Below are 12,999 nucleotides of genomic sequence, written 5' to 3' on the forward strand. Positions count from 1 at the left end.
CAGTCCCGGCACGAGATCCGACGGGCTCCCTCAGGCTGGGGGCAGGCCGGGGCACTTGCCGATGGACACCCGCTGCTGTCCCCAAACACGTCCAGGCAGCAGAGCCGGCGGGGCGGGACTGGCAGGGGGAGGCCTCCACGCCCGCCAAGCGCCGCTGCCCGCCGGCGAGCCCCAGAGCCAGTCCCGCGCCCGCCCACTCGCCCTCGACGGCAGCCCAGCGGGGACGGCAGCCCAAGCCGGCCGCCTCCAGCCAAGAACATTAATCTCCTAGACCCCTCCAGATACCAGCCTCGGAACCCATTCGCAGCCGTGACTCCGAGCTAGAAATTATTAATTCAGAAACACTTAAATCCAGTTTGGGTCTAATTATTATTCCCTAATGGCTTAAGAGATAAATATAACAATCCCATTTTGACAGTTTGTCAGCACAGCACATGGACCCGAGCAAGACCCCAAACTCAGGGGCTCTCCTCACACGAGGTGGCCCTGGGAGCTTCCGACACCAGGTCACCCCCCACCAGCTGCTGCCCTGGCCTGCTTGGATTCCATTCTGCCGCCGTGGACGCCCAGTGACGCTCGGGCCCCGGGCTCCCGACAGCCGCCCACAGCCTCTTGACCGGTCGAGTGTTCGGAGGGACAGCCCTGCCCCAGAGACGCTGGGGAGTCTGAACCGTGCAGGAGAAGACGCAGGACAGCAAGGTCAGCGGCCAGAAGGCTCTAGGGCGGCAGGGGCCCATCCCATCCTGACACAGCCCAGGAACAGACCCTCCTGTCAGCCTGGGCAGGGGCACAGCCGAAGGCGACACCAAGCACGGCGGCAGCCCCCTGCAGCCTCCAAGTCCCCGGACCACCAGGCCCAGGACAGCGCTGCCCACTCTACAGGCCTGTCTGCCCTCGCGGACAGCACAGGAGGCCGCCTGCCCAGCACATCCCTGGGGAAGTTTCCTATTTCCAGTGGTGACCCTCAACCTTTCTCTCCCTGTCAGCCAGGGAAGGGCCCCGCATGCGCGAGATGCCAGACACAGGCCTCGCTTGTCCCCGGGGAGCACACACTTAGTCACTCTGCACGTGTGCGGCCCAGACATGGCGAGGCACACGCTGTCACAGGCGCAGCACGATGTCAGGGGACCACAGGGTGATGGAGAAACTCAAGGCAGAGAGAAGGAACCGGGGGCACCCCGGGGGGCAGGGGGGTGACAGCAGAACACAGACCTGAATGAAGGGAGGAGGCGAACCCCGCAGACACGGGGAAGGGCCCCGGGGCCGACACGGCAGGTGCAGGCCCCCCCGCAGGGTCACGGGTCTTCCTGCTTCCACGCCGGCCCAACTCCATTCTTCGGGGCAGCTTTGAATCTGGTGGATGTGTCCTGAGTACGCGGTGGCACACCCCCAGGCAGAACATCCCCCAGAATCTGCCCGGGGCCACAGAGGGGGACGGCCAGACAGGCGGCGGACACAGCCCTCTGTGCGCGGCCGAAACCGTCTGCGCGTGGCTGGTGACCACGTCCCTGCGGCGATGGTTCTGTGTCCTCCACGCAGAGCAGACTTCAGGCGACGCACTGGCCTCACGTGTGGGTGCTGCCGCAGCGCGGGGGTCATCGCGGATGGGCCGGATCCAGCGGCCTGCCCCTGCCAGACCTTCCAGCCCCCCATTGTGACGGGACTGCGGAAAAGCCTGCTGAGGCCGTCACCGCCTGTCATGAAAATAAGAAAGTTGTAATATTTATAAAGTTGTCCTTATGGTTATTTTTTTTAAGATTTTATTTATTTGAGAGAGAGCAGGAGCAGGTGGGCAGGGCGGAGGGGGAAGCAGGCTCCCCGCTGAGCAGGGATCCCAACACCGGGCTCCATCCCAGGACCCGGGGACCACCACCTGAGCCGACGGCGGACGCCCAGCCCACGGAGGCACCCAGGCAGCCTGACCATTTTTGTTCTTGTGCAGACTTCTCCAGAACTGCTTTTTTCCTTCCTCCGCCTGCTTGGGTTTCCCACGCTCTCGGGCAGCGCATCCCGACGCGTCCACTTTGCTCTGGGCAGACGCCACCCCGGCGTCGCACCCCAGCCCGCTCCGTCCGGCGCCGGGGGCCCCCTGAGCGCTCCGCACTTTGCTGGCCCCTCCGGCTCCCTGACCCCTCACTTCGGGGCTTCCTGGTTCTTGTTATTGGACACGACCGTCGACCACTTTTTGAGAACAAGTGTGTGGGTCACACATTCTTTGAGACCCTACCTTTCTGATCAAGTCCTAATTTTACCTTTATTTAATTTTAGTAATTTAAGAACAGATTTGGGTTTGGACATTCGGTTGGGCAAAATTCAGTGATACAACCCAATCCCGTACCCATTCGTGTGGATTCTCTGCAGCTGTCGCCAACATTGTACGGTATTTCCATACTATGCCTTGGCGTAGCTTTTCATTTTACCATTTATTATCTTGGGTATTTGCCGCTGCTTTCAGTCTGGAAACCACCCTTCCCTTGGAGACTCAGGTCCTCGTCTGGTACTTCCTCCCCCATGCTGACCTGCACGCCCCCCGATGTGCACGCTGCCCACGGAAGCTGACCCTTTCAGTTCACTTTTCTCTTCTCTACAATTCTATTACAAAAATATTTCAATTGATAACAAAAATCAGTAATAATAAAACTTCACAAAACTATCAAAAAACCACCATCTTAGGATTCTGGAGGTCGACCGGAAGCATACAGCACATTGCAACCCCTCGGTGAGAAGCATTAGGTCCGAATGTTTCATCCTCGAACCCTTCGGCTGACAGCCCCACCAGGTGGGCAAAGCCCTGCAAACCAGCAGCTTTGGGGAAGAGGGTGGAGAAACTTCACGAGTTTCACGAGGGGTCAGAACTAGCCTGTCCCTCGGAGGCCAGCGGAGAGGAGGGACGGCTTGGCCGCCTGCGGACGTGCCCGCACCTCTCACACGTCCTGCTCTAAGAAATGCCCATTCCCAGCTCCTCCGCACCTTCCATCAGCTTGTTTCCTCTTCTCATCGATTTTCAGGAGCTTTCATGTTGCTTTGTTTTTCTTTTTCCTTGTTTTTAAAACACAATCTAGATCTTAATCCAGAGGCCGAAATAAGTTTTGGTAAAGAATGAGAATGAAGGGGCGCCTGGGTGGCTCAGTGGGTTAAGCCGCTGCCTTCGGCTCAGGTCATGATCTCAGGGTCCTGGGATCGAGTCCCGCATCGGGCTCTCTGCTCAGCAGGGAGCCTGCTTCCTCCTCTCTCTCTGCCTGCCTCTCTGCCTGCTTGTGATCTTTGTCTGTCAAATAAATAAAATCATTAATAAATAAATAAATATAAATCAAACATAAGACAACTGTGACCTTGCAATCAAGGGACAACATGATGATGAATTTTGCTGGTTTTCTTCTCACCTCCTATATCCTAGACTTAGAATTGAAAAACCCACAAGCACCAACAGGCACAGGCCAAAAAAAGCCCCAACAAAAGTCTGTTCTCTCCAGCTAAAGGACTGGAAATGGGGAAACCTCACATGGCAGAAAACTTTTCACTTATTTATTTATTTATTTATTTATTTATTATGGGGGGGAGGGGCAGAGGAGGAAGGGGAAAACCCAAGCTGACTCCTCACTGGGAGTGGAATCCAACATGGGCTCGATCCCATGACCCTGAGGTCATCACTGAGACAAAATCAAGAGTCAGATGCTTAACCCACTTGAGTCACCCAGATGCCCCCGACAACATTTCAAAGCAGCCATGATAATAAAATAATTCAACAATTACAAATACTCTTAAAACAAATGAAAAAATAAAAACCATCAGGAAAGAAACAGAAAGCCTCAGCAAAACAAAGCTATAAAAAAGTGGGGAAATTAGAATTTAAAAATACAATAACTGATATTTTTAAAAAGTACATAAACTCAACAATAGATTTGAGGGGGCAGGAAAATTATTTGAATGACAGTGGATTTCTCATCAGAAACCATGGAGGCCAAAAGAAGTGGCACACTATTTCTCAAGTGCTAAAAGAAAAGATTTGTATACCTAGTAAAAATATCTTCAGGAATGAAGGGGAAATTAAGGCATTCTCAAATGAAAGGAAACTAAGAATTTGTCACCAGCAGACCTACCCTAAAGAAAAAGGACAAAAGGGGGTGCCTGGGTGGCTCAGCGGGTGAAGCCGCTGCCTTCGGCTCAGGTCATGAATTCGGAGTCCTGGGATCGAGCCCCGCATCGGGCTCTCTGCTCAGCAGGGAGCCTGCTTCCTCCTCTCTCTCTGCCTGCCTGTGATCTCTCTCAATAAATCTCTCTCAAATAAATAAATAAAATCTTTAAAAAAAAAAAAAAGAAAAAGGACAAAGGAACTTCTCTAAACAAAGAGGAAACGATAAAAGAAGGAACCTTGAAACATCAAAATAAGAAAGAACATGGTAGGGAAAAATATGGGTAAATACAATATACTTTCCTTACTTCAAGTTTTCTGAATTATATTTGACAGTTGAAACAAAAGCTATAACACTGTCTGATATGGTTCAAAATAAACACAGAAATTTTTTTTAAGATTTTATATTTTTTTATTTGACAGACAGATCACAAGTAGGCAGAGAGGCAGGCAGAGAGGGAGGGGGAAGCAGGCTCCCGGCTGAGCAGAGAGCCCGATGTGGGACTCGATCCCAGGACCCTGGGACCACGACCTGAGCCGAAGGCAGAGGCTTTAACCCACTGAGCCACCTAGGTACCCCAACACAGAAAATTTTTAAGACAATTACATTACAAGCAAGGAGAGTAAAGGGAAGTAAGGTTTCTATACTTCACTCAAATGAAGAAAGCCAACAGGAATAGACCATGCTAAGTTAAGTATTAATAATGTAACATATTCAATTTCAAGATTTGAAAACACTACAGATAAATCAAAATTGAATTATAAAAAATGTCCAAGTAAACTGCAGGAAAGCAGAGAAATAAAAAAACAGGAAACAAAAAATAAAATGCAAACTTGTACCTTACCCTATCAATAATGACATTAAATATAAATGGTCAAAAAAAAAGTTTAAAGACACAGATTGTTAGTGTGGATTAAAAGTATGACCCAGGGGCACCTGGGTGGCTCAGTGGGTTAAGCCACTGCCTTTGGCTCAGGTCGTGATCCCAGGGTCCTGGGATCGAGCCCCGCATCGGGCTCTCTGCTCAGCGGGGAGCCTGCTTCTTCCTCTCTCTCTGCCTGCTTCTCTGCCTACTTGTGATCTCTGTCTGTCAAATAAATAAATAAAATCTTAAAAAAAAAAAGTATGACCCAATGATATGTCTACCAAAACTCACTTCAGATACAACATATTTTAAAGTAAAAAGATAGGAAAATAAAATAAAATGATAGCAAAAGATATGTCATGCAAACATTAATCAAGGGAAAGAAAACATAGCTATGTTAGTATCAGATAAAACATACTTCACAGTAAAATCACTAAAATCACAGAGAGAGGATACTATATAACTATAATAGATCACCCCACCAAGAACACACGGGCAACCCTAAATGTGTATGCTGCACATTTAGGAGAGCTACAAAGTATATGATGCAAAAAGTAATTGAACTGAAAGAAGAAATACACAGATCCACAATTACAATCGAAGACTTCAACATCCCTCTCTCAACAACGCAGAACAGCTGCATAGAAAAGGATACAGCAGGGGCCCCTGGGGGCTCAGCGGGTTAAAGCCACTGCCTTCGGCTCAGGTCGTGATGCCAGGGTCCTGGGCTCTCCGCACTGGGCTCTCTGCTCAGCAGGGAGCCTGTCTCTCCTCTCTCTCTCTCACTCTGCCTACTTGTGATCTCTGTTGTCAAATAAATAAATAAATAAATAACTTTTTTTTAAAAATTAGAAAAGGATACAGAAGAACTCAATGATGCTATTAACCAGTGTGATCCAATCAAGGACACTCCACGCAACAGCAGAACTTGAACCTCTTCAAGCACCCACAGAACATGAACCAAGAAAGCTCTATCCTGGGCCGTGAAATGAGTTACAATAAAAGAATCCAAGGCATATGTAGTATGCTGTCTAGCCACAGTAGAATTAAACCAGAAATCAACAGCAGAAAATATGTGGCAATTTCCAAATATCTGGAAACGAAGTAACACACTTCAAAACAACCCACAGAAGGAAGAAATTACAAGGAAAACTAGAAAATATTTTGAACTGAATGAAAATGAAAACACAACACAAAATGAGAAATAATATTAAGATTTACGGGATACAGGTAAAGCATCACCTAAAGAGAAATTCATAGCATCAAAAGCCTCTATTACAGGGACGCCTGGGTGGCTCAGTGGGTGAAGCCGCTGCCTTCTGCTCGGGTCATGATCTCAGGGTCCTGGGATCGAGTCCCGCATCAGGCTCTCTGCTCAGTGGGGAGCCTGCTTACCTCTCTCTCTCTCTCTGCCTGCCTCTCTGTCTACTTGTGATCTCTGTCCAATAAATAAATAAAATCTTAAAAAAAAAAGCATCTATTACAAAATAAGGAGGTTTAGAAATTAATGACCTCAGCTCTGACCCTGAAGAAGAAACAAAGGAGGAGAAGCAAACAAAACCCAAGGAAAACAGAACAAAGGAAGCAAGTAACTAAGAAAAGCAGAAACCAATGAGATTGAAAACAGAAAAACAATAAAGAAAAATCAGTGAAACAAAGAACTGGCTGTTTGTAGAGTCAACAACATGAACAACACCCGGCTAGACTGGCTGAAAGAAGAAGAGAAAACACAAATCACCAACAGCAGGGACAGAACCGGACCGATGTCCCCGCAGACCCCACAGACACCAAAGACCTCTACACACGCAACTACACGTACCAATGTCAGACGCAAAGTTAGACAGCTTCGCAAGATGTAGCCCTTCCTTAAGGATTCACAACTCTCACAACTCACCCAATCTGAAATCGGTCACTGGAATAGCCCCTTAACTGTTGAAGAAATTGAACTCATAATTAAAAGCCTTCCAAAAAAGAAATATCCAAGCCCGGGCAGTTTTACTAGAGAGTTCTACTAAACAATCTAAGAAAAATTAATATCAGTTCTACACAGTTCTTCTCAGGGGAGGAAACATTTCCCAATCCATTTTAGATAGGTAGTACCACCATAATACTAAAACCAAAAACAGTACAAAACCAAAAAAACTATAGATCAATACCCTTCATGAAAAAAAAAAAAGCAAAAATCCTTAACAAAGTATTGGAATTAAAAATTATTAACCAAGAGAATTTAGCAATATATAAAAATAATTATACATCATGACCAAGTGGGGTTTATTTCAGGAATACAAAGCAGTTTCCATATTTGAAAAAGCAATCACTGTAGTCCACCATATTAACCAGCTGAAGAAGAGAAATCACATGATCGTATCACCCAATTCACAAAAAGCATTTGACAAAATTCAGCATCCGTTATAGGTTGCATTATGTCCTCCCAAAAGGATACGTTGCAGCCCTAACCCGCAGGCACCTTGGAATGTGACCTTCACTGGAAAGAGTGTTTTGACAGACGTGATCAAGTTAAAACAAAGTCACTAGGGCAGGTCCTGACCCGGTATGACTGTGCCCTTCCGAAAAGAGGAAATGTGGACAGACACAGAGAGGGAAGACGACGTGACGACTGGACTAGAATGACGCCCCATAAACGAGGGTCCCTGGAGACCGCTCCCAGGTGGCCTGGTGGCCGGCAGCCGGGGAGTGGGAAGGAATGACTCCCCCAGGGCTTCAGAGGGAACGCAGACTTGCTGACACCTTGATTTTGGACGTAGAACCATGAGAATAAATTTCTGTTTTAAGCCACCCAGTTGGTGGGTTTTGTTTTGGTTTTTTTTAAGATTTATTTATTTGAGTGAGAGAGAGAGATTCACACAAGAGAGAGCACATGTAGTGGAAGGGGCACAGGCAGAGGGAGAAGCCAACTTCCCACCAAGCAGGGAGCCTCATGCGGGGCTCGATCCCAGGACCCTGGGATCATGACCTGAGCCAAAGGCAGACGCTCAATCGGCTGAGCCACCCAGGCGTCCCTCTCAGTAATTTTTTAATAGCAGTCCTAAGAAACTTATAAAACCCCCATTCATGACTTAAAAACAAAACAAAACAAAACCTCTGAAAAACAAGAATAGAGAATTTCTGCAACTTGATAAAGCACATCAACCGAAACTACAGCCGAGGCTCTCTTCCGTGGTGAGGGACGGACGAGCCGCACCCAGATCGGGGTGCCCGCGCTCACCACTCCCGTCCAACACAGAGCCCCGCGAGTGAGTCCACAGCAGAAGGCAGACAGATCAGAAAGGAAAACCTAACTCTGGCCCTATTTACCAGCGATGTGATTGTCAGCATAGAGGAGCCGCCACACAGCGCCGGGGGCTAAGTCGGCTGAGGACCAACTCCTGATTTCTGCTCAAGTCATGGTCCTGAGATCAAGCCCCACATTGGGCTCTGTGCTCGGTGGGGAGTCTGCTTCTCTCCTTCACCCTCTGCCCCTCACGCCCCAGCCCTAGAATAACCAAACCTAGATAGAAAGGAAGGAAGGGAAACTGACACGCAGCTTTAACACAATTCCTATCAAAATTCCAGCCACATTTCTGTAGGCAGAGGACAAGGTCATTCTAAAAATTTATAGGCATAGACAAAGGAACTAGAACAGCCAAGGCAATTTTGAAAAAAAAAAAGAGTGGGAGGAATCAGTCTCCCCAATTCCAACACTTTTCAAACAATCACAGCAACTGAACGTCGGTGGTTTTGCCGAAGGCGCAGCTCCGCAGGTCAGTGAGACGGGCAGACGCCCTCCCAGCTGTGCCGCTGGATTCGTGACGAAGCTGGAAAACTTCACGGAGGAAATAGAATCAATAACAGCGCTGGAGGGCGCCTGGGTGGCTCAGTGGGTTAAGCCGCTGCCTTCGGCTCAGGTCATGATCTCAGGGTCCTGGGATCGAGTCCCGCATCGGGCTCTCTGCTCAGCGGGGAGCCTGCTTCCTCCTCTCTCTCTGCCTGCCTCTCTGCCTGCTTGTGATCTCTGTCTGTGAAAAAAATAAAAATAAAAAAATCTTGAAAAAAAAGAATCCAGAATATATAAATAAATATAAACACATTTATAAATATGTATGTTTATAAATATATATATTTATAAAAATAAATATAAATCCAGAATATATAACAAACTCTCAAAACTCAGCAACAGAACAGTCCGATCAGCAAGTGTCAGAAGAAACAACCCCCCGCGGCACCAGGGCAGCGCCGAGGAAGAGCGCAGGAGGGTATCACCGCACACCGTCCGAACGGCCGAAATAAAACCCAGGGACAACAGCGACGGCGACACAGCCCTCATCCCAGCAGGGACGGAGAACGCTGCAGCCACCCTGAGCAGTTTGGCTGTTTCTTAAAAAAGTAAACACGCCACGACCATCAGCAAATACACTTCGGGGCATTTGCAGCAGAGAAACACACAAACTCGTCGCGAACGTTCACGGCAGCTTGTTTTGTAATAGCCCGAAGCTGGAGACCATCTGGACGCCCCTCAGTGGGGGGCATGGCCGGGAACTGGGGTCCGCCTGCACCGTGGACTGTGACCCTGCATTCAGCCGGAGTCATCGTTGCTTTTGCAACAACTGGGACGACTCTAAAAAAATGATGCGGAGTGAAAAGAGCCCATCCCGAAAGGCCACATACTGTGTGCAGTCATCCGTATGCCACTCCTGACGTGACGGCATTGGACAGACGGAGAGCAGATTAGTGCTGCCTGGGGTCCAGGTGGGGAAGGGGGCAGGAGAGAGGAGGGGGTGTGTGTTTAGACGGGCAGCAGGGGGCAGCCCCGGCTCGGGCCTGGTAAACTTCACTGTATCCACTCAGCGTCCTGCGGCTGATACTGTTGCACAGGATGTTCCCGCTGGAAGGAACCGGTAAACGCTTTCTCTTTCCCTCTGTACTATTTCTTACAACTGCGTGTGAATCTACAGTGATCTAAAAAAAAGAAGAAGAAGAAAGAATGAAAGAAAGAAAGAAAGAAAGAAAGAAAGAAAGAAAGAAAGAAAGAAAGAGGGGTGCCTGGGTGGCTCAGTGGGTTAAGCTGCTGCCTTCGGCTTGGATCATGATCTCGGGGTGCTGGGATCGAGCCCAGCATTGGGCTCTCTGCTCAGCGGGGAGCCTGCTTCCTCCTCTCTCTCTGCCTGCCTCTCTGCCTACTTGTGATCTCTCTGTCAAATAAATAAATAAAATCTTTAAAAAAAAAAAAAAAAGAAAGAAAGAGAGAGAGAGAGAAAGTGAAAAACTAAAAGGTTTACCCAAAAGAAAGAAAAGTCTTCCTAGCTTGCCACCATGTAAGGACTCGAACCGGCAGCGATGTCGGCAGACTTCCTCCCCTCCTCCACGGGTCATGCTTTCGCGAATATGTGCTCCCAGCTTTTGGCTTGAATTTATCTTCCTCTATGTCACCCGTCAGAGGACCAGCTCCTCATTCTCATTCCCGAACCTTCTCTTCTTCAGCAACTCTTCACGCTTTAACAAATCTTACTCTACTCTGCGGCCACAGTCTTCTACGTTATTTTCTGAGAGTTTGAGAGTTTTGCCTTTCATATTAAGTCTCTAGTCAATCTAGCTTATTTTCATGCGCAAGTCAAGTAGGATATAATCTCTTGTTTTCTACTTGCCAACTCAGGTGTCCCCGCTCACCGCGCCTGCGACTCCGCGACAGTGAGAAGCGTCTGCACTCGTGTGCGCGCCGGCCAGGCTCTCTGTTCTCTTTTACGGGTCCAACTCTCTATTCTAGGCTGATACCACATCTTCCTGTACGGCACGGCCTCCCATCTTCCTTTTCAGAAAGAAGCGTCTTTTTTTTTTTAAGATTTCATTTGAGAGAGAGCAAGAGAGCATGAGCAGGGTGAGGGGCAGAGGGGCAGGCCCTGCACTGAGCGGGGAGCCCGACTCGGCATTCGATCCCAGGATCCTGAGATCATGACCTGAGCTGAGAAGGCGGACGCTCAGCCAACAGAGCCACCCAGAAGCCCCTCATATTAGTTTTGAAAATGATACACTTCAAGAAGTATGCATATTTCTTCTCAGTTTTCAAACTTATTACAAGATCTTACATTTTACCTGCTGGATCTGTAGTGAGGATCTCCTTTTTTTGTCCTTTTCTTCTCGGTTAGTCGTGCGCAAGTTTTTTCAATTTCCTTCATCTCTTCAAAGAATGAGCTTGTGGCTTCCGCGATCTCCATCCCACACCCGGCCTCGTGGGGTCTGATGCACATAGCTACAGTTCAGCATAGAAAATTGTAAATTTTAGAAAAACTTTGCTTTTAAAATTTGTGTCTGTTGTCCATTTGGGTTTATTTTTACTTTTTATCTCCCTCTCTAATCCGCTCTCAGCTTCTGCCCTGCCGTCCCTCTCGGACAGACCCATCCCCCGGACGCCGAGGGCTCCCCTCTGCCGCTCAGTTTGCCGGATTCCGGCCGCGCTTTCTTCTGTGAGCCATGCGTTGTTGACTCCGGGTGTGTTTTCCCAAATGTGTGGCGTGGACTATAGAGGTAGACACGGATGAGAGTTCAGGCGCCAGGAATCTGTGGGATGGGGTGCCAGACAGGAAGGAGCCACAGAAAAGTCCCTGAAGTCTAGCAGCTCACCTCAGGTGAGGCTCTCGGGTCCTTAGCCAAACCCCAAGCAGCCCCTATCCAGGGCAGGTCCTGCGAGGTCCCGCGGGATAGGGCTGCTGTCGTGCTGGAGACACAATGCACTTCCAACCCAGCCCGAGTTGGGAGACCTTGGCTAGTGCCCTGAGATCCGCCCCTACAGGTCAGCCAGGTCAGCGGGGATGAGTGGGGAAGCTGCAGCCCGGCAGAGGTCAAGACCACGTGGCAAGGCAGTGTGCATGTCTTCAGGCGCTCCGAGGGCCACTTTGGACCGGGCAGAGGGCTGGGGTTCACCCGGCCCTAGGGAGTTACAGGTGTTTGGACTAAGGTGGTTACGACGGCACCTGAGCTAACAAGGCACTGAGCAGGTCGAGGGGGTTGAGTAGGGATGAAAGGGCAGGGGTGGCGGACTTGGACCCAGTGTGTGTCGCCGCTGGCTTGGGGGCTCCAGAGCTGCTGCCCTAAGGGCCCAAGTCCTGCAAGTTCTCAGGCCATACCCCGCTCTCCACATCTGCGGGGAACACCCAGGAGCTGACAGGCTGCTCTGCTGCTGCTCCAGTCTGGGGGGAGGGGGAGCGCAGGGACACTGCACGGACGGTCCGCAGAGCCGCCAGCAGGCCCTGAGACACAGCCAGGGGCATGGGACGCTGGCCGAAGGGAGGGCAGGGGGCTGAAAGGGACAGTGGTCTACAAGATAAGGGCAGGTTGTCCACGGGGCCACTGAATGTGAGCGGCCGCAGATGAGAGTGAGAACCTGCTCGAAGGGAAGAGCTGAGCCATGGGGAAGGCGGCTGCTACGACCAGACAGGCCAGCGAGGCCAACCTGACAGCCACCGTCCCTAAGCGCCAGACTTTAAAGAGAAAGGGAGAAACAGGTTTGGAAGAAGCCAGGGCCACAGCTAACCACCGTCCTAGGTGGTGGCCCATGGCCCCGTGGTGCCCCTCTGCAGCCTCACGGCCCGCACACCCTCTCCCGCCTGGCCAGGGCCCCAGCTGGCAGCCGGAGCCCGTGATGCCGCCCTCTCAAGCCTCCTTGTGTTCAAGACCCTGGGCGGCCGGTCTCTCCAACGGCTCAGAAGCCGATCGCGGTCCCAGCTTCTGAGAGCATCTTGCGTGAGCACCGAGGCCCTTCCTCTGCCTCGGCCTCTGCCGTCCTCCCCGCCGGACCCTGAGACCATCCCGGAGTCCCCACCCAGCCCTGGACTCCTTACCTTGTCACCCCCAACTCTGCCAACGCAGACCGCCAGTTAGTTGAGGTCACCCTGTGACTTCCTCGCAGACAAAGCCCTGCTGGGCCCTGACAGTCCCGGCCCCTGTGACTTCCTCGCAGACAAAGCCCTGCTGGGCCCTGACAGTCCCGGCTCTCGTGTGGGGTCCTCC

The 12,999-nt window shown here is 50.3% G+C and overlaps 1 long non-coding RNA gene across 1 annotated transcript; it reads right to left on the bottom strand.

Annotated features, from left to right (window-relative positions):
* Positions 1 to 350: 350 nt before the first annotated feature.
* LOC309850151 lies at positions 351 to 11,963 on the bottom strand. Its single transcript, XR_014304106.1, has 2 exons — positions 11,086 to 11,963; positions 351 to 1,694 (listed from the first exon to the last, which is right to left on the bottom strand). It is a non-coding gene; the product is annotated as an uncharacterized lncRNA (long non-coding RNA).
* Positions 11,964 to 12,999: the final 1,036 nt, after the last annotated feature.

The sequence above is a fragment of the Mustela nivalis genome (genome assembly GCF_964662115.1).
Source record: "Mustela nivalis genome assembly, chromosome: 16".
Taxonomy (NCBI): Eukaryota; Metazoa; Chordata; class Mammalia; order Carnivora; family Mustelidae; genus Mustela; species Mustela nivalis.